Source organism: Catharus ustulatus, chromosome 1 (genome assembly GCF_009819885.2).
Source record: "Catharus ustulatus isolate bCatUst1 chromosome 1, bCatUst1.pri.v2, whole genome shotgun sequence".
In the NCBI taxonomy this organism is placed as follows: domain Eukaryota; kingdom Metazoa; phylum Chordata; class Aves; order Passeriformes; family Turdidae; genus Catharus; species Catharus ustulatus.
This window is the reverse complement of record NC_046221.1, coordinates 162,482,806-162,503,795: the sequence shown is the minus strand read 5'-3', so window position 1 is coordinate 162,503,795 and position 20,990 is coordinate 162,482,806. Positions and strand designations below refer to the sequence as shown.

At 46.4% G+C, this 20,990-nt stretch overlaps 2 non-coding genes across 2 annotated transcripts; both read right to left on the bottom strand.

The window, feature by feature from the left end:
- Nucleotides 1-8,049: 8,049 nt before the first annotated feature.
- TRNAF-GAA lies at nucleotides 8,050-8,122 on the bottom strand. The gene has a single exon. It is a non-coding gene; the product is annotated as a tRNA-Phe (tRNA).
- Nucleotides 8,123-8,718: 596 nt separating this feature from the next.
- Nucleotides 8,719-8,791, bottom strand: TRNAF-GAA. Its single transcript has one exon. It is a non-coding gene; the product is annotated as a tRNA-Phe (tRNA).
- Between the last annotated feature and the right edge of the window lie 12,199 nt (nucleotides 8,792-20,990).

Below are 20,990 nucleotides of genomic sequence, written 5' to 3'. Positions count from 1 at the left end.
AAAGTCCCAAACAGAAGCAGAAAATGTTTCTGTCAATGTCCTGGGAAGCTGATGTTGCTTCTTGGGTGTTGATGATGGTGGAGAGAGAGCAAAGCAAAATAGAAAAGCAATGGCAAAAAGCAAATGGCAAAAAGCAAATGGCAAAAAGCAAAAGCACCAGCTCTCCTCAATGCATGTACTTATACAGAATCTTCCCAACAAACTAAGACACAGACCATCACTCCTTAACCTATTAGAATTCCAGTTTCTTAGCACACCAGGTTACGTATAAACTATGCATTTAGTCTACCTTGTTCTATCTGAAAAATGTAAGCAATGTTCTTACTACAGTTTTACTATGTCTAAACTCTGTCTTAAACTATGTTTCTGGAGCCTCCACTGAAAACATCAGTATGTTTTTCAACTTTCTCTAGAACTTGCACTTCTGCTCTGGCATCTGAACCTTTCACTTACTAAAAGCACTGAAGCTCATTCTAAAATTTACTGACTCACTTACTCATCCTAAAACTTAAACTTACACCTCCACTTTATGTGTAAGTGGCTTAACATACTTCAATCCATCCAAAGGTTTTAATTCAATCCCTGCACTCTGGTTTCTCTCTGAAGAATTCAGAGACCCCTGGCTCACTGACTCCAACAAAAATGGACAAAGGAGGGATCTGATGTGTCCTGGCAGTGGCAGCAGAACCCTTCAAACAAGGAGTGGGAATAACTGATAACACATCCCAGAGCCCTGCCATGCTCTGTCTGTGCCTCCCACCCACCTGCCAGAGGGAAAAGTTCACCTGGAGGGGAAAACAAGCTGTCCCTGGAGGAGGTGAGACCAGGAGGATCCTGTGAGATGCCATGGCTGTGTTCTGAGACTTTCTGGACTTTCTGGATTGAAGCAGATCTGGGGGCATGAAAGGTGGGCAGGTGAGGAGGACAAAGGGTTCTGAGAGGTGTTTTAACACCTTCATCAATCTAGTCCAGAAAGTTTGTCTCATTTGGATTGATTATTCCCTTGCATGTTCCTTGGGAAGCCTCTCTCTCACATTTTCAAACACTGTTTAATTTGCTGCAGTGTGTGAGACCGACTTTTAACAATTTATCTTGACAGCTGCCAGCCCTGAAACGGGACAAATTCCTCAGCATTGCTGGAGGATTGATACAGATGGATTTGAGTTGCAGATGGATGTAGACACATTTACAGGTTTTTGTGGGGTTTTGGCTCCTTCTCCTGATATCTTCTATCTAATTTCTCTCTTTTTTCCCCCTTTTTTTAATAGTTTATGCTCCATCTCCTCCAAGATGTTTGACCCATGTGGGAAGCCATGGCTCACTTCCCTCACCTGAGCTGGGGCTCTCTAAGGTCACTCTGGCCCCTGATTTGGGTTAGAAAACAACTTAAAGATCATCCAGTTCCAACACTCCATGGGCTGGGACAACTTCCACTTGACCAGGTCACTCAGAGCCCCATCTAATCACTTGGATTCTCCATCAGCACAAGCTGATAAATCATATTTCTGGACGTATTTTCTCCTGCTGTCAGGTTCTGTTCCTCTGTAAAATCACTTTTAGGAAGGTCCTTGCATCAAGCTCCAGGCTCCAGCATCTTGTGTCACTGTGTTTCCTAAGCAGGAACCTTTACAAGGCTGGCAGGAAAAAGATTTTCTATGTTATTTCTATTTTTTGCATTATTTCTATTTTTTTATATTGTCCCTTCTAAGCCACGCACTACTGAGAAAACCTGAGACAACAATCCCTGTAGAGGCCATTCACTGAAAGGTTGGACTTGATCCTCAAATATTCTCAAATATACTCAAATATTCTCAAATACACTCAAAATATTCTGTGATTTTGTGAAATATCCAGAGGTTCTGTGCTGGTCCCTCACCTTTACTCCAAAATTATCAGGCAGCTGAGAGGTGTTATTCTATTTTTTTTTAGGGAAATCTGACCCCTCCCTCCAAACCCTGAGCTAACAGGATTTTCTCCAGAGAAAAACTAAAATTGCAAAGGTACTGAGTTTTGCGTCAACTGCCTATATTGAGAGGATAGGAAAAAAAAAAAAAGAGAAAAAGAAAAAGGAAAAAGGAAAAAAAAAAGAAAAAGAAAGAAAAAAGAAAAAGAAAAAGAAAAAGAAAAAGAAAAAGAAAAAGAAAAAGAAAAAGAAAAAGAAAAAGAAAAAGAAAAAGAAAAAGAAAAAGAAAAAGCAGCTCAACTTAAAACTTCAGGTCCCAGTTTAAAGTTAGAGGTGATGATCTGAGACCTTAAAAGCTAAAAATTCCTTGGGCTGAAAAAAATAAAAAAGTACCCTCAGTGGATTTTCAAGCCTGCTACTCCTGGTTTTATGTACATCTGCTCTTGGTTTTTATTTAAAGGATTGGCTGCAAGAGTAGGGAGCTTGCAGGGCAAATCTGGAGCTGAGGGAAAGTCTGAACTCAAATTTTGGGAGATTTCAGGTGGCTGTAAACCCAGCTTCCCTCAAGCAGCCCAGCACATCCATGGCCACACTTCAGGATATTTAATGGGGTGACTTCAAAACCAGCAGTTGATTAAGCTCTGTTCAAGGAAAAAAAAAAAAGAAAAAAAAAAGCTATGCAGATTTTATGGTTTTCCAAAGCCCTTTTCACTTCTCCTCCTCCTCCATACCATTCTCCTTCTCTCGCTCCTCCTGTGGAGGTGCCAAAGCCTCCTCCATCAATTTGTGAGAACTTCTGCTTGAAAACTGGAGCAGAGAATCACCCACAGAACGAGGCTGGCATCAAAATCCCGGAGGAGTTTCCCTGTGTCAGGGTGAAAGGAATGGGAATGTGAAATCAAATCCACAAAATCCCTGGGGGATGGGGACACCTGCCCAGCATCCTCTGACCACTGGCTCATTATGAGGACATTTTTAAATCTCCTCCTACTGTTTTTTAATTCATAATTTTATCCTTTTGCTGCTTGTCTGGGACTTGAAGTGTACCCAAATCTGCTAATCTATTTCCTGCATGAGAAAAAAGAAAATCAGCAGGTCAAGCTTTCTCTAAAATATATCCAATTTTCTTTAATGAGGGATTAGAAGGTGAAATTGAATTTCCAAAGCACAAGAGAAGTTTCCAACCCATGTGGCACAAGTCAAGGAGGTTGAAAAGCTGATCTAAGTTGGTTTAAATCCTTACATGCTGCACAGTAATTAAAGTAACTTCTCTACTAGATCCTCATATTTTTTACATTGAATCCTTTCCTGAATTTGCAGAGTTTTGCCAAGGATGTTTTCTGTGCTGTAGATACTTGCTAGGAACCAAACTGAAATCCACCCACCCTTCTGCATGGAATTTCAAACTCTCCCCAAGCTGTCACCTCCTGGATGCTCCCAGAAGCTGCCAGAAGAGTTTTTACTCCTGTCCCAGCCTGAATCCCACCTTGGGCAGGGGAATAAAAATTTCCATATCTAATAAGTGACAGCAGGAAGCTCCACAATCCCATTTCTCTCTGCTTTTCTTAGCACAATTTGCATATTTTAAAAGCCTACTTCCCCTTGGAATAAGCAGTGCTTCATATTCTCTTTTTTTTATCCACTTGCACCCTACAGTCACAAATAAAATTAAGTTTTTCTATTCAAACCTAAGAGAAAGGAGAACCCAAACCTCCAAAAGTTAACAGCCCCTTTAATGACCTAAATTGTGTTTAATTAGTCAGCCACACTTAGTAAAGCCAAGACCTTTTAAAAGTATTTTGACTGTCTGTTTACTTTAGTACCTGTGGGCAACTGAGCTGGGTCCAAAAAGAATTTTTTTTAGTTTTAGTGTTTGATGTTCAGAGCAAATCCTGGACAGCTGCTGCCTTTGAATGTTTGTCTTTTTCAGTTTTGATTTTCTTTTTTTTATTTTGGGTTTTTGGTGTTTTTTTGTTTTTTGGTTTTTTGGTTTTTTTTTTGCATGGCACATGTCCACACCCCATTTAAGACATGATTTAGACAGTGACAGAAATCCTAACTCAAATTTTTCCGGCGTTTTGTTGGATGATCTGAGTGAAAGAACCACTCTGATGTCCATACAGAATAAATCATGGAATCCTGGAATGGTTTGGGTTGCAAGGGACCTCTAAGATCACCCAGTTCCACCTCCCTGCCATGGGCAGGGACACTTTTCACATTCCCAGGCTGATCCAATCCCATCCAACCTGGCCTTGGACACTTCCAGGGATGGAGCAGCCACAGCTTTCCTGGAAAACCTGTGTCAGGGCTTCCCCACCCTCACAGGGAAGAATTTTTTCCCAATATCCAATCCAGCCTGGCCCTCTGCAGTTTAAAACCATCGCTCTTGTTCTGTCCAAGTTCCTCTCCAGCTCTCCTGGAGCTCCTTCAGGCACTGGAAGGGACTCTGAGCTCTCTCTGGATCTTTCCCTTCTCCAAGTGAACATTCCCAACTCTCCCAGCCTGGCTCCAGAGCAGAGGAGCTCCAGGTCATATTTGTATAAATCAGCTGCAACATCATCTCCACAGCTGAATTAAGACCCTGTGCTTTTCCACAGATCCAGACAAGCCCCACTGCTAAAGGCAGGCAGGGATGGGTTTACAGCTCTAAGCTCAGGCTTTGGAAAAGCTGAGCTCTTAGGAGCAGCTGGATTCCCCTCTGGATGGTGCAGGGTCAGCCCCTAGGTCATGGAATTCTTCCTGAGGCTCCCTGGGGCAAAACTCCTCCTTATCAGTAAAAACCTTGGTATTCCCAGGATCCTTCTGAAATCATTCACAATATTTGGTGCCTCAGACCTCGACTCAGCCTTCAGCCACCAAAATATTGGGGGCCAACCTGAGCTGCTCAGAGCTGAATTTAATCTGCTGTCAGAGGGTCTGGAGGGCAGCTCCTGCCTCCCACTGCTGGATCCTTCTCCTGATGTGAGCAGGGGTGGGCTCCATCCCCCAAAAGTGGGAATTCCCTCCCCAGCCCCAGCACAGCTCCCAGAGCTCCCTTAATGCCTTTGTGCCCGCAGTAGTAATCACAGGATTATTGCTCCCAAGGCATGCAAAGAATAATCCTCTCTTTTCCCTCCTCTTGTAGCTGCCATGTAATTTGGAAAATTAATCTGCAGGGCAGGCAGTGTCTTTTCTTGTCTGTGTGTGCTGCCTCTGCCACGGTGAGATCCCTCTGGCAGATCCCAGAGTGCTTTCCCAAGGATTCTGGAGAACTTTGCCCAGTTTTCTGAGGGGTAAAACTGAGACAAAGGTAAAGGAATTGGCTTTTCCTCGTGCCAGCCATTGGCAGAGCAAGGGACAAAGCAGACAGGGAATTAAAACATCTATTAAAGTAGCTCTGAGCAGCCTGGTGTAGGAGAAGGTGTCCCTGCCTGTGGCAGAGGGGCTGGAATTGTGTGACATTTATGGTCCCTTCCAACCCAAACCTTTCTATCATTCAATGAAAATGAAAACAAAAGCAAAATCACCCAGTGGGAATGCAAACTATCACAAAAACAATCAGCAAAATTCAAATTTCCTGGGGTTTATTTGGTTCTTTCTTTCTCTCTTTCATTTCTTTCTTTCTCTCTTTCTTTATCTTTTTCTCTCTCCCTTTCTTAATTTCTTTCTTTCTCTCTTTTTCTCTCTCCTTTTCTAAATTTCTTTCTTTCTCCCTTTCTTCTTTTCTTTCCTTTTCCACCTCCTGCCAAGGGTTTCCCATATATTTATCCCTCTTCTCTTTCCATCCATTCTCATCCCCCAGCAGAGAGATGCAGCTCAGGTGCTGTGGGTCAGGGCAGGTGTGCCAGGATCGATCCCTAGCAGAGCTCTTGGCAGAAAAAGCGAGAGGGAAATTCCCGAGGATGGCAGAGAAGGTCAGCAGCAGCAAACCAGGGCTGAAAGCATCGAGGGAAAGAGGCAGAAAGCACCAGAATAAAAGCAGAGAACGGGAGCTGAAGGGCTCTGAGCTGTTTGTGGGGGAGAGCTGCGGGATGGAGCAGCGGCTGGGAGGAGATGGATTTTGTGATTTGCGCTGATTGATCGGTGTGGGGGCTCCGCAGGGGTCTGGGCGGGGGTGAGAGGATGGAGCTGAGCTGCGAGGGGGATGGAGAAGGTGCTGGCAGGGCAGCCACCCCCGCATCCTCCGCCCACCGCATTATTCATCCCCATCCTTCCCTCGCAGCCTCCCCGGAGCACAGGCAGGCTTTAACCCTTCTCTGAGCCAAACCCAGGGACTCCTGGCAGCTCCTGGCCAGGTTTGAGTCAAAGCTGTGTCACCCAGGAGGGGACTGAGTTGTCAGGAAAAGGAGGAGGGAAAAAAAAAAAAAAAAAAAAAAAAAAAAGACTTTTTTGAACCCCATTTCATGTCACCTCCATGGGCACAGAGGTGCCAGCTCTGACTGGGCATCCCCTGGTGCTGGCTGAGAGCTGAGACCCACTGAGGAGGGGGATCAGTGTCAAAGGGAATGGAGCTACTCTGTCCTGTTTGGTGAGACTAAACCCATCTGGCAAGGGCTAAAACCTCTTCCCCTCCATGCTCCTACAGGAGTCACAGAATCACAGATTCATGGAATGGTCTGGGTTGGGTGGGACCTGCAAATCCTGTAGTTCCAACCCTCTGCTGTGGAACACTTTTCACTAGATCGAGTTGTTCAAGTTGCTCATCCAGCTTGGCCAAACTTTACCAGGGATGGGGCAGCCACAGATTCTCTGGAAATATGCGCCAGAGTCTTGCCACCACCCTCACAGGGAAGAATTTCTTCCCAATATCCCATTTAACCCTGTTTTCTGGCAGTGGGAAGCCATTCCCTGTGTCCTGTCCCTCCATCCCTTGTCCCAAGTCCCTCTCCTGGAGCCTCCTCAGGCACTGGAAGGAGCTCTAAAACCTCCAAACCTTCTCTTCTCCAGCCTGAGCATTCCCATCTCTCAGCATTTCTTCAAAAACAGACGTGTTATGTCCAAACCATTTCCTGGGAATAGATCCTGGCTCCTGCTATGCAAGGAACTGTGTCTGGGCATTGTCTGGGAGGACACAGATTGTCACATTTGAAATATTCAGGTCACCATCAGGTCTCTGGGGCTCAGGGCTGCCTTTCTCCAAGGGGTTAATGAGGTCAGAGCCCTTCAGCACAGCACTGTTCTTAAACCTGAGGGCAATATCTGGGATGCTCACAACACCTGAGCTCTGCTTTCACAACAAAACAAGGCCCAAGACATACACAAAATTTGATATAATTTAATCCTGCACATGGGCCATGCAGGGAGTTCTGACCTACTTTGATCCAATTTGGGGAGCAGGAGGCTCCTGCCTAATTTAGATCCAGGCACAGACAGCTGCAGGAAAGGCTAATTTCCAGCTAGTGCATCCCTGAGCCAGATGATCCTGCCTGAGGGCATCAGGTCTGCAGAGGTCTGCTGTGGGTGAGCAGCTGCTGCATTTTTGTGGTGCTGAATTCGAGGTGTTGTGTTTGGCTGGCTGCTCTTGTGCCCAGCAGAACCCCTGGTGTCTCTTCAAGGCTTCAGCAGGTGATGATGTTTTTGGTTTATACACAAGTTATTTTAAACACATCCTGGCCAGGGAAGTATTTTCTGGAATGCTGCAGGATCAGACAGGCTGAAGTGCACCAGAAAGAAAAGGGGAAAGAAGAGTCCTTGTCCTGCTATGGAGAGATTGGAGGAGCAGTGGGGTTGATCTTGAGAAGGTCAAGGCTTTGCTGCTTCTCACTTGTCTTTTTGGACACATGGCATTTCATGTCCTGTCTCTGGTGTTTGTCTGAAGGACTCAATGGAACAGGAATTAGGAAGGGACAAAGGAGCAAACACCAAGCAGAGTTACTCAGTTTAGTGGGTGTCTGCACGTCGAACTCCATCATTTGACAAGGGTCAGGGTAAAAATAGGAAATGGTCAGGAAAGAGTAGAAAACTTCTCCAGGGAATCACAGAGTACCATGAGCTGGAAGGACCCACAAGGATAAAATCATAGAACCATTAAGACTGCAAGAGATTTCCAAGACAGAGTCCAAGCTTTGACCCATCACGTTCTCACCAACTAAGCAAGAACAGAACCATGTCCATTCATTTCCTGGACCTTTCCTGGGATGCATAATTGATTCCAACTCCTAAAACTCTGCTGAAGCCCAGGATTGAACCAGGGACCTTTAGATCTTCAGTCTAACGCTCTCCCAGCTGAGCTACTTCAGCCCTGACATGAGGGTTTGTTTCCCTATAAACAACAGGTAAACACACTGGAAGCCTTCAGCCTGGAAAATACAAATTTTAGGGAGAGGGGTTGCTTCAAGGTCTGTTGTGATTGGTGTTAAAAATCACTTTCATGGATAAGGGGTTTTCCTATTCCCAAAACCTAATTTTGATTTCCTGTGGGTAAAACTTTTTTCTTTCTTCTCAGGGCAGTCCATGGCATAGGACTGGGAACAGGAAGTGGAAGGGACAGAAATCCCTTTATATCACGATTTTTGCTAAAATATTTGAATTGTAAAGCCCTGTCCTTCTTTCACAGGCTCAGACTGGTTGGGATCCAAAGCCCTGCTCCAGCAGGACCTGCAGCCCCTGCCCAGGACCACTTCCAGGTCACTTGGGAATGTGTCTAAGGAGGGGAACTCCAGGCTCTGTCAAGGCCACCAGTGCCAGCTGCTCATCCTGTCCCCAGAGCAGAGATGCTCCAGGCCCCTCCAGTGCCTCCCAGTCCTGCTGGCCCTGGGCTGGATCTGTCCTGGATGTGCAGGTCTGTCCTGTGCTGGAGAGCCCAAGCCTGGGCACTCAAAAGTGCAGGAAAACTCTGCTGAAGCCCGGGATTGAACCAGGGACCTTTAGATCTTCAGTCTAACGCTCTCCCAGCTGAGCTACTTCAGCTCTGCTGGGGCTGCAATTATCCCAAAACCTGTTGGAACACGATGAGATTTCAATCAAAATGACTCAGTGGACACTTGACTCTTTTTAATATATGAAATCAGACCCCAGAAAGGAGGTCTGTCAAAGATCAAATGAGAATGGCTGTGTTGGATAAATACCCAAAATTGGATTTATTCTTACAGCCAAATTTGCAGTGGTAGCACCTGGCCAAGCTGATCTTCATGGAAACATGGAATGGTCTGGGATGGAAAGGATTTTAAAGGATCAGTCCACCCCTTGCTATGAGCCTGTACACATTCTGATAGACCAGAATGCTCCAATCCCTATCCAACCTGGCCTTGGACACTTCCAGGGATGGGGCAGCCACAGCTTCTATGGGCACCTTGTGCCAGGGCCTCACCATCCTCATAGCCAAGAATTTCTTCCCAATATTCAGTCCAATCCTGCCTTTTGTCAATTTAAAGCCATTCCTTGTGTCCTGTCACTTCATTCCTTGTCCCAAATCCCTCTCCAGCTCTCCTGGAGCCCCTTCAGGCACTGGAAGGGGCTCTGAGCTCTCCCTGGATCCTTCTTTTCTCCAGGCTGGACATTCCCAGCTCTCCCAGCCTGGCTCCAGCCCTTGGAGCATCTCTGTGGCCTCCTCCACATCCTTTTGGAGCTGGATGCTCCAGAGTTTTCTCAGAGGTTGAACTAATGTGTCACTCTCCAAAGTTGCCATCATCCCTGCCCTGATGGGGACCAGGATCCATCTGCAGGTTCTCCCTAGGAAAGGGAAGATGTGGATGCCTGGCTCACATGGGCTTGGTTCTGCCTTTCCAGCTGTCCCATTTTTTTGCTTCAGCACCTTTCTCCTTGTCAAGGAAAGTGGCTTCCCACCAGCTTTCCTCAGACAGGAAGGAATGATCCCAACATGGAAACTGTGGTATTTGACAGCCCACTCTGCCTTGCTGGAAATGCTGAAGCTTCAGCTGGGTGCAGAATTCCTGCTGCAGCTTCACAAATGCTCAGCAGTGTTGATGGAGAGGATGGAAGTGAAGAATCTGATCAAGAAGAAGCCTTGAAGGAAGTGCCACATTGCAGTTAAATTAGAAGTCTGAGGAGCTGACTCGCTGGGAACTTGGGTTTTTTTCAGCTGGTGAAACACCAGAACTGAAAGTCTGTGGGCAAAGTCATCAGAAGTCAGGCTTGTGGTGCCAGTTTGACGAGTCACATGGAAGAAGTTGGGAAATCAGACTTTTCCTTTTTGAAGAGGAAGAAATTAAAGCTTTTTCCAGCTCAGTTCAGACCTCAGGGCTGGAGATCTGTAGGGAGAGAATGAAGTGGTAGGAGGAGTGAAATATTGGGATATCTCCTGTTATCCTCTCTCCTCTGCCCAAATTCCCTCTGAAAAAAATTCTTGTGTCATTCACATTTTGATTAGTCTTTGGGGTGTTTTTTGGTGTCTTCATCCCATGAAGGATGTGAAAAAAAAGCCCAAACTAACCAGTGGAAGGGATTAATAAAGTGCCTTCTGCACAGGGAATTGCTGTGTAAACTTGTTTATCCAAGGAAAAGAAAGACTAAAGGGAAGGATATTACAGGGTCTAGAGAGGGAAAAGTTATTTTAGGATCTGGAGAGGAATCATTAGAGGTTGATGGCTTATTGATCCTTCTGATGCAGGAACTAAAGGTTATCATTGGAAAAGAGCAAGTGTCAAGCTTGGAACAAAGGAAAAGAAGGAATTTCCTCACACAGGGTCTGGTTATCTGTGCAAATCCCTGCTATTGTAGATCCCCAAACTGTAAAAATATTTAAAAGATGACTGGGAAGATTTATGGAGAAAAAAAAAAAAACCCACAAAACTCCACGAAGAGCATGCAAATATGGAGCTTTCTGCTTTTTCATGCAGGGCTTGAGCCACAAATCTCTGGAGGTCAGGACAGCATCTGGTGATATAACACCCCGCTGTTTTTCCCTTTTTAGGCACTAACTCCTGGAAAATGTTGGGTTTTGAGGTGGATGTTTTTCTGTACATCTCCTCTGGCACCTCCTTGTCCTCACACTCTGGCTTCTGGAGGCTCCAGGGTGGGGTCAGCCTGTGAAACCCTGCAGAGATGTGCTGGGGGTGTCATTTCATGCCACCAGCCAACTCTTTAATCACCACTCCCACGTGGCTGTCTCAGGCTCTGGCCATGACAAACAGATGACAGGCGAGCCCTCTGTCCCTGCTTTCCCTCCTCCCTTTTTTTTTTTCCCAGTTTTTCTACCACTCCAGCCTGATCTGCCTGTGCTTTCTCAGATATCCATCTGCCATCAGGCAGGAGCAGCTGTCAAAGGTTGTGGAATTACATCCATGCAGCCTGGAAAGCTGATTGTCCTGGGCTGCATCCAAAGAGCTGCAGGCAGCAAGTGAGAAAGGGAAGATTTTGCCTCTCTGCTCCAGCCTGGAGAAATCCCACCAGGAATGTTGCATCCAGCTCTGGAGTCCCAGCTCAGGAAGGACCTGGAGTTGTTGGAGCAAGTGCAGGGAGGCACCAAGGTGATCAGAGGGATGAAGCAGCTCTGCTGTGAGGGAAAAAAGTGAGAGAATTATGAATGTTCAGCTTGGAGAAGAAGAGAATGGGCTGACCTAATTGTGGTTTTCCAGTACCTGATGGGAGCCCACAAAAAAAATGGAGAGAGACCATTTACAAGGGCCTGGAGTGACAGAAAAAGGGGGAATGACTCTAAAATGAAGAAGAGTAGATTAGATTAGAGATTAGGAATAAATTCTTGGCTGTGAGAGTGGTGAGACCCTGGCACAGATTCCCAGAGAAGCTGTGGCTGCTCCATCCCTGGCAGTATCCAAGGTTGGGTTGGCTTGGATGGGTTTGGAGCAGCCTGGGACAGTGGAAGGTGTTTCTGCCCATGGCAGGGAGGTGGAACTGGATGATTTTTGAGGTCCTTTCCAACCCATTTCCAAGCTTCTGTGATTCCATGATTTGCTGAGAGTTGCCACCAAATTATCCCAACCTTCCTGTCCCTGTCCAGAGCCATGCTGGCTGTTCCAGTCTGGATTCACCACCCGTTGTGGAATTCACTCCTTTTTAACTGAGGTCAGAGCATCACCCAGAAGGAGGCAAAGAGAGGTGACTTTTTCACCCAACCCAGCACATCAAATTTGTCACCCATGTTAGTTTTTCCTGCAGACATCCTGGCACCAAACTCTGCCCCTGATGGGATTTTGCCCCATTTCCCCACTCTTTGCCCAGCTCTGCACCAGGGGAGTGACATCCAGCTGCAGGGCTGAGATGTGATTGCTTTTCACTCCCTAACTCTGATGTGTCATAAAAAAACACATGTTCTTCCTTTAGGCTTCTCGAAATTTTTCTGTCTCATTACACCAAGAGGGCTCCTGGTTTACTTGAAAATCATTTTTAGTGATTATCTCTATTTTGTTGTCACTGTTTTCTCTTTCTGCTCTTTCCCCAGACTTTTTATGAAAATGATCTCATTAAGAACGTGAAATTCCTGATTCTAAGAAAGGTTTCTTGAGGTTTGTAAAGGTCTCTCAGCAGGAAGTTTGCTCGGCTCCATTTTCCCCTCTGGTTGAGCAGACCCCCAAGTGAGCCCATTAAGGAAAAATGGACTGCTTGAAAATCAAATTGCACAAAAAGTGCAACAGCAGCAGCAGCACCTCTGCAATGTAAGGCTCCAACAAGCAACAAACCATATTTGCAAAACTCCTCTTTGATGGCAGTTTAATATGTTGGGGAAAGAAAGAGATAATGGCCCAAAGGGCACTGGGGGTGCTCCCATCACAATGGCCATGAGGGGATGGAAGATGAGGCCTGGGATAACATCATTGTTATTCTGGAGACACAAAATGCAGCTCTGAAAAACAGAGTTAATGAAGCCCAGCTGCCAAACTCTGCCTGTCACACACCCCTTCCCTCTCCCTCCTGATGTCTGAAAGATGCTGAGATTTTCAGTCCATCATTCAAGAGGGATGGCATTAGGGGTTATTTAAGTTTTTAAAATAAAAGTTGGGGATTCAGGCTATGAATGACAGCTCTGCTGGTCTGAGGTGCAGTACCCTGTCCTGGAAACACAGACCTTGAATGGAGGAATGCAGAAATAACCTGGGCCTGGGTGAATATTTGCAATTCAAAAATGAAATTTGAAGTACCCACAAACTCACTGTTAGGGAGGCTTAGTGAGAACAAACCTCAGACCTAGAATTTAAGTTCTCCTCAAGTTTAAATCCCTCTTTTCTGAGAAAAGCAATGTTGTAGTCTTTTGTAGTGAAAGACCTCAGAGAACCCTCAAATGGTTTGGGTTGGAAGGGACCTTAAAAATCATCTCATTTCCATCTCCCTGCCATGGATCTTCCACCATCCCAGGTTGCTCCAAGCCCTGTCCAACCTGGCCTTGAACACTTCCAGGGGTGGGGCAGCCCCAGCTGCTCTGGGAAATCTCCTGGATGCATTCCACTCAGAGCGGAAGAGCAAATTTGGAAAAGCAGAGGTCTGTGTTCACATTTCAGACAAAGGAAATAATTTAAAGCATTTCTGAGCTTGATGAGGGCACCCCAGCTCTGTGTGGAGAAGAGAAGCAATGCCATATCCGTGGTTGTGTCCTGCATGGAACTGAGCAGGCAGCAGGAGAAACCTCGTCTGCGAGTCTTGGAGCAAGCCCTGAGACACACAAGCCTTGTCCTAAACTTGTTTTGGGCCAGATCCTGAAGCCTGGGAGTTTTGAGCTTTCTGTGCTTTGTGGCATTGACCCCTAAAGGAACACTGCTTTTGGCTTGAACTTGGAGAAGGCTTCCAAAACTGAGTGATGGAGTTGGAATCACTGCTGTGTAATTGGAATAGAAGTGTGTGAGTTCACATGGTGGAATTTGGGGTTTTTAGAATATAGTGATGGGTATGGGACAAGATGGAGGTTCTTGGACATTGATTCTTCTTCCTTCTGTACCTTCTTCTCCTTGGTTTTAGGTGGCATTTTTTAAATTGGATGGAAAGTGCCACAATGCAGGTCACAGGAGTTTGGTTATTGGGTCAAATGTGTAAATAATATAGATGTTAGCTTTTAATTGACCTGGTAACAAGCAAGATACAGCTCCATTTTCTCACTTTTAGCTTGTTAGCTAGAGGTGCTGCAGAACTCTCTGTACTATAGGTAAGAATTAATAAACAACTGAGTCCCAACACAAAAATCCTGTCTTTTGTGCTCCAATCTCTACTCTGACTGAAGGCAGGAAAAAGAAGATTGCCACTAATATTCCTGTATATTGCAAGTCCTGCTGCTTTCCCCAGCCTTGCTAACATTGGCAGATCCTGCTCTGCCCCCCAGACTCTCAGTGCCTTCCCCAGCTCTTCCCTCCAGCATAGATCCCCCACTGCTATTTCAACCCAGCAAAACTTCATTTTCAGCAGCATAAACCAAACACATTCAGGAATCACTCATTTAATAACTGCCAGTAGACCAGAGGAATGAAATAGGTGCTAAAAAGACAGAAGAGCAGCACCAAGAAAATATTTGTAAAAATAACAGGTGTTTTAAAGTGTGTAGGGGTGCGTAAATATATTTATAAGATATTAATACACAAACCAGGTGGCCAGAACCTCATTAGGGAACCAATTGTTCTTGCCAAACATTCTTTGGTGAGGTTCCCTGAGAGATTTCCCAGAAACTCCTAAAATTAATAGTAAACAACCATTCTTGGGGGTTGAGAGATATTTTCTGCCTCTGTTTAACATCCCAGCATCCTCCTGAAGTTTTTCGTTGTTTTGCAAAACATCCAGAAGGTGCAGGGAGAACAAATAATGGAAGAAAAGAGGGGGGGAAAGATGAATACAAACAGAATCTGCAAATAATGGGCTTCACATTGAAAAGCACAGAATGATTGCTTGGACAGTGATCGTGTCTTGATGTATAAATGGGTTTGTTACTTAACTCTGGTGATTCATGCTTCAGGCACAGGGATGAGGCAGCTGCCAAATTTCATGCTGGGAAGGAATTTTCTCTCCCAGAACAGATTGGCAGGGAATTTGTAAAGATGAAAGGTCAGTCCACAGGGCCAGGTGTTGTCATCCTGAACATGTGGGCAAGAAGAGGGACATCAGAGAGGTCAAAAATTCTTTGTTTTATCTCATGGTGCCAAGTACCCCCCAAAAATCAGTGCACAACCCCTTATCCCTTTCTCCCACACCTCCACCAGAACTGCAATCCACAAAGGAATGACTTCACTGGGCAGGGTGAGACCACTCTCCTGTCTCCTATGCATGAATCCTGGAGCAAAATAAAATATTCTTCACAACATTTATTTCAACTGTGTTTCTAAATAAAGCTGAGCTGGAGCTATGTGAGTTTTAGTTGTTGGATATTTGGGATAGGGAGGTTTTTGGTTTTTTCCCTTTTGTCTTTAAAGAGTGTCTACAGAACATGTTCCAGCTGTCTGGAAGGAAAGAACTAGAAAGGAAAAGAGAACAAAGGGAAACCAGTGGAGATATTTAATTGAGATAATTTTAGCTGCTCTAAATGTCACAGGCAATCTTGTACAAGTACTTGGGGAAAGGAGAGGAGGAAAAAAGTTCTGTGCTGGCCATTCAGCACCCAGATTAAGGAGGGGGGATGTCCTTTCAGGGATCAGGCAGGACCCTGCCTGGAAGCTCTTGGGTAATTGCTTTTTGAGCCTCAGGGGTCTCCTCTAAACCCACAAGACTTCAATGCAAACCACAAATTCATCCAGACCAAATAGCCTGAGGGGAAACCCTCTGGTTTTGGGGAAAAGAAAGAAAATAAAGTGCTCTTAGGGATGGTCAGCCTGGGTGTGGGGAGTTCAGATCCCTCCTTGGTCTGGACCTCTGTGCCTTGGGTGAACATCTGAGGTCAGAGCAAGACTTGGTCACTCCTGGTGGGATCTCTGTGTGTTCTGTGTGACCAAATGTGCACAGGGGTGTTGGAGCAGGCTGCCTGTGTCAGCCATGGAGTCCTGGAGGGATTTCACAGATGTGTAGATGTGGCATTTGGGACATTGGCAGAGCTGGTTTGATGGTTGGACTTCACGATCTTAGAGGTGTTTTCCCACCTAAACAGACTAGTTTAGACTTTCCTGTAACATCTGGGATGCACAGCCTGGGGTGTGTGATCCAAGGTTTAAGACAGTCAGGGTGATACCTTGGTCTGGACTGATGGATGTTTATTATAATCCAAAATGCAAAACTCTTGCAGAAGTTGGGTGGTTGCTGATGTAGGGGCCAGAACTCTACAGCTGTGAAGAAATCACAATCTGTGCCTCAGTTAAAAGAGAGGTGCTCTGAACATGGTTTCCCAAAATTCCTGGGAAGGGAAGCCCGTCCAATGTCTATTTTGGACAAAACCAGACTGATTTTTAATGATTTGAGGACATGATTTAGTAGTGAACACAGTGCTGGGTCTATAGCTGGACTTGATGATCTTTGAATTACAGAATGGTTGGAAAGGACTTTAGAGATCACCCAGTTCCACCCCCTGCCATGGACAGGGAACCTTCCACGGTCCCAGGTTGTTCCAAGCCCCATCCAACCTGGCCTTGGACACTGCCAGGGATGGGGCAGCCACAGCTTCTCTGGGCACCCTGTGCCAGTGATCTTAGAGATCTTTCCCAACAGGAACAATTCTATGATTCTATGTCTGTGATAAACATGATTTTGATACAACCCTCCTGTTCTCATCCCCGCTTAAACTCGAGCTTTGGGTAGAGATTTCCATTCAGTAAACTTCCTGCATGACCACTGACAGAAATCTGGGGGCACCCTGGTGAAGCTGTGTCACCCTCACAAAACCTGGGGAGGGAGTTGAAGGATTTTGGATGGGAAGGAAGGATCTTTGTGCATTGTGGAGGCCATAAAACTCCAAATTTTAGGGTTTGCCCCTCTGTCACAAACTCCCAAACATTGCTCTGGTCTAGAGGAAGGTCATGGCAGGTGGTTGGAATGGAATTATCTTTTATATCCATTCCAACCCAAATCCTAGGATTTTAGGGTTGTGTGATCCCTCCAGAGAGCCTTCCTGGCTCTGAGCAAAGCAGCACTGCAGGAATTCTCCCCCCCTCCCTGCTGCATTTCCAAAAGAGGAGGAAACCTGGCTCTAACCCCTCCAGAGTAGGCACCACACTTGGGGAGCCATGCCCACAGCATCCCTGTTTTAGCAATGCCTTGGGGGTGCTGCCGTGGCTCATTTTCACCCCCTGGAAAGCTCACCCGGCATCTGCCTCCCTTCCCTGCTCGCAGGCAGGTGGAAGAGAGGCAGGAGCGTGCGGCAGATCCCCCTGCACACACTCACACACTCACACACACACTACTCATCCCTTTTGTCTGCCCCTCTCCCTGCTCCCACTCCCCCGTGTCCCCCGCACTCCGCCCACCCCGCTGGCTCATCCCGGGATGGCTCATGGCTCTCGGGTACCTGCAGGGATGGATGCTCTGCCCTCGGCTTCTCCTCAAGGAACCCTTTAGCGCCGGGCTGATGCTGTGCCTCGCCCTGCCCTCCCTCCCCGGCGAACAGAAAACGGGGGAGCGAGGTGGGAAATCCAGCATCCAGCTGGATGGAAATCAATCCTCCCCCGCAGCGGGGGATGAGGCTCCTCCGGGAGGGTCAGCGAGGGGAGAGAGGGCAGCGATGGGCAGGGAAGTGTTGGCAGGGCTGCATAAACGACCCTGCATCCCTGCATCCCTCCCTGTATCCCTGCATCCCTGCATCCCTGCATCCCTGTATCCCTGCATCCCTGCATCCTTCCATCCCTGCATCCCTGCATCCCTCCCTGCATCCCTGTATCCCTGCATCCCTGCATCCCTGCATCCTTCCATCCCCGCATCCCTGCATCCTTCCATCCTTCCATCCCTGCATCCTTCCATCCCTGCATCCCTGCATCACCCTCCCCAAAATCCTTCCCTGTCTCTGTTGCAGCCTTCCTGCGGGGATCCATGGAGAGCTGGATCCTGCGGTGCCGGGCTGTGCTGCCGCAGCCTCTCCCAGCAGGAGCAGGAGCCCAGCCTCAGGGAAGCGCTGCCCATCCCTCCCCGACTGCCCTGCTGCGGGATCATCCCGGCACACGTCATGTCTGAGGGACACGAACAGAAAACTCTGCAATCCTTAGGGATCTTCCACTAAAATCAGGCTCAAGTAACTCCAGTGTCACTGTGTTAAATTTTTCTTTTTTCCTTTTTTTTCCCCCATTCCCTTTTTTTTCAGGGTTTTTTTAAATTCCTTTTTTTTTTTTCTCTCTCTCCTTTTTATTTTTTATTTTTATATTTTTTATTTTTTATTTTTTATTTTTATTTTTAATTTTTATTTTTATTTATTTTTTATTTTTATTTTTTTTATTTTTACTTTTTATTTTTTATTTTTTATTATTTATTTATTTATTTATTTATTTATTTATTTATTTATTTATTTTCCCCTCCCCTTCCCCCTCTTGTTTTCATTATTATCCCTTCCCCCTTTTTGGTCTTGCTAAGATTCAACAGATCTATGGGGACAAAAATTTCCAGCAGCAGCTTTTTTTTTTTTTTTCCCCCCAGATATGACCAACCCTCTTGAAAGATAACCCGAGGAGAAGGGAGATGGAATAAATTCCCATGATTTTGTGGGGGTGAGGAACAGATTGGAGCCAGCATCACTCCTGTCCCAAATTTATGCTTCTAATCCTGCGGATATCCCATCCCTGGAAGTGTTCAAGGCCAGGCTGGGTGGGACTTGGAGCAGCCAGGACTAGTGGAAGGTGCCATGGAAAAGGTTGGAACAAGATGCCCTTCAAAGGTCCCTTCCAACCCAAACTTTTCTAGTATTTGGTGACCTCCAGCCTGAGACCACCAAGGAGTTGTGCTCAGTGTTGGGGAAGGATTTACTGAGCAAGAAACTCCTGAAAATCTTTCCACAGCAACTCACTCCCCAGCTCCTCCTACCCCTGTTTTAATAAAGCTTTTAGTGACGTCTGGGGCCTCCTAGAATTGGAAGGAAGAAATTAGCACAGTCTACTGCTTGTTTCTCACGTTCTTCTGTTTCCCTCAAGCTTCCCTGCGGGCCCTAATTATCCATCTCTCATTTACAGGTACTCAAATAAAGGAAATGGGAATGCTGGTGGAATTGGGCTGGGATGAGGGTGTGCTGAATGAGGCTCCCTTAATTCCAGAAGTGACCTCGCATCACCCCTGCTGTTCTTAGCCATGCAGGAGCCCCTTTGCCAGGCAGATGCTCTGTTGTTTTCTTGGGACAAGGGGACAAAATTTCTGCACTGATTCCAGCTGTAGTTCCCTGTGAATAGGTGAGATTAGGATGCTTAGAGGAAATCTTTTGTTAACAGCAATGCTTGGTGGGGACAAAAGGGAAACAGCTTAAAAGAGGGAGAAGCAATATGGAAAGGTGGGGGGAAAATTGAGTTACAATTTGGTGATAGAACTGCTAAAAAAGAGGAGAGCCTAGTTTGTGTCTTCACGGTGGTGATGGCTGTGAGAGCAGGGAGCTGAGAGCTGGCAGAGCTCTGGGGACACGGGCTGGGCTGGGAACAGCAGCCTGGTGTCCTGCTGTGATCATGGAAAGGCTCCTTGTCCCTTTGGTGTCCCTTGGAATGCCCTAAGCAAAGAGACAGACATGCATCCCTGTTCAGAGACAGGAACAAACCATGGCCACCAAACGAATTACAATAAAGCACTGAGGTTTTCCCTTCACTTTCAGGAATGTCCCAGCACTGAGGTTTTCCCTTCACTTTTAGGAATGTCCCAGCGCTGAGGTTTTCCCTTCACTTTCAGGAATGTCCCAGCACTGAGGACACTTGGGTTGAAACCCTGGTGCCAAATTAAGCAGAACATGGCTTTAAACCTGTCTGAGGTGCTGTCCAAAGACACCTCTGTGGCCAAACCCTGGACAGTTTTGGAAATGGCTTGGGATTTCAGCCTGAATTAGGGAAAATAAAGCATTTAGGAGGTGAGGGCTTAGGTGTTCCTGAAGAGAGAAAAACCATCCATCCATTCAGCCAGGCAGTAACTGATCAGTGGTTCAGGCAGGGAGGAAAATGTTTGGGTGATACCTTGGAGCACAACTGCAGTACCACATGCAAAACCTTCCCTGAGCATTCCTTAGCTTCCTCAGGCATATTCCCTCATGGAAACCGAGGTGTTGCCACTCACAGGACTCTGTAATTTGATGTGGAAGAGGGGCTGTGGTGGATTCTCCACGGGATCAGCCCCCAGCAAGAACCTTGCCCCATTTTCCCTGTGTGCCTGTGACATCCCAGTGCTCCAGCACCACTCCTCTCACTCTGCCTTGGGGGTGTCAGTGTGGAACCAAACTGAAATGGAGTGCAGGGGAGCCACAGATGATCTGTGGATCTCTGTGAGAGCATCATCCTGGCAGGTGATGAGGAGCAGAGCTCTCCTCTCACCACTCACCCCATCACTCTCCTTTTTTTAAACCAGATTTGTGATTTGCAGTGCTTGCTGCTGAGAAGGAGTAAAAAAAAAAAAAATAAAAAAGTATTAAAATCAGAAACTTTTGCTAGAACACTTAGAGGGACACCCTGAATGGGGGCAGGTGGGCGAGGAGTCAAGTGTGAAACCCAAATTGGGCCAAACTCAGCTGCCAAAGGTGGCAGAAGAAATGTCACAAACCAGTTGTGAACCAGGCCTTTTGACACGGCGACAAATGTGTTTTTTCCAGCTCGTCAGGGCTGTGCAGGGGAGGAAAATGAAGCTCATTTGGAGATGTCTTTCTATTTGTGCTGACCTCGGGAGGGTCATAACAGCCAACACCAGAGTGTGAAAAATGCTGATTCCTCCTTTGACTTCCTTGCTTTAGCCTCAGGCAGGCTTGAGGAGGCAAAAAGCAGCACAAGGAGAGACTCATTAACATTTCCTCTGCCCAGCAAGGAAACCAAAATAACAAACATCTCATTAAATAACGAGAGGGGAGAATTACAAAACACGGTATTTTTAATCGGGGAAACAAAGCGCTTTATCTTCCCCTCAGAGTAGGGATGAAAAGGGACACTGGGAGAATTCTGCACCAGGAGGAGTGGCACTAATAACAACCAGCATTGTGGGGTAATACTGATAGCAGGATGCCCTCAGACTCCCAGTTGCTTCCACACCCTCCCAGTAAGTGAGCCCAGGGCTGGGGGACAATGGGTGGCCAGGAAGAAAAGACCCACTGACGTGTGAGCCGTGTTCTGAATGCAAAACTCCGTGTTGTGAGTGC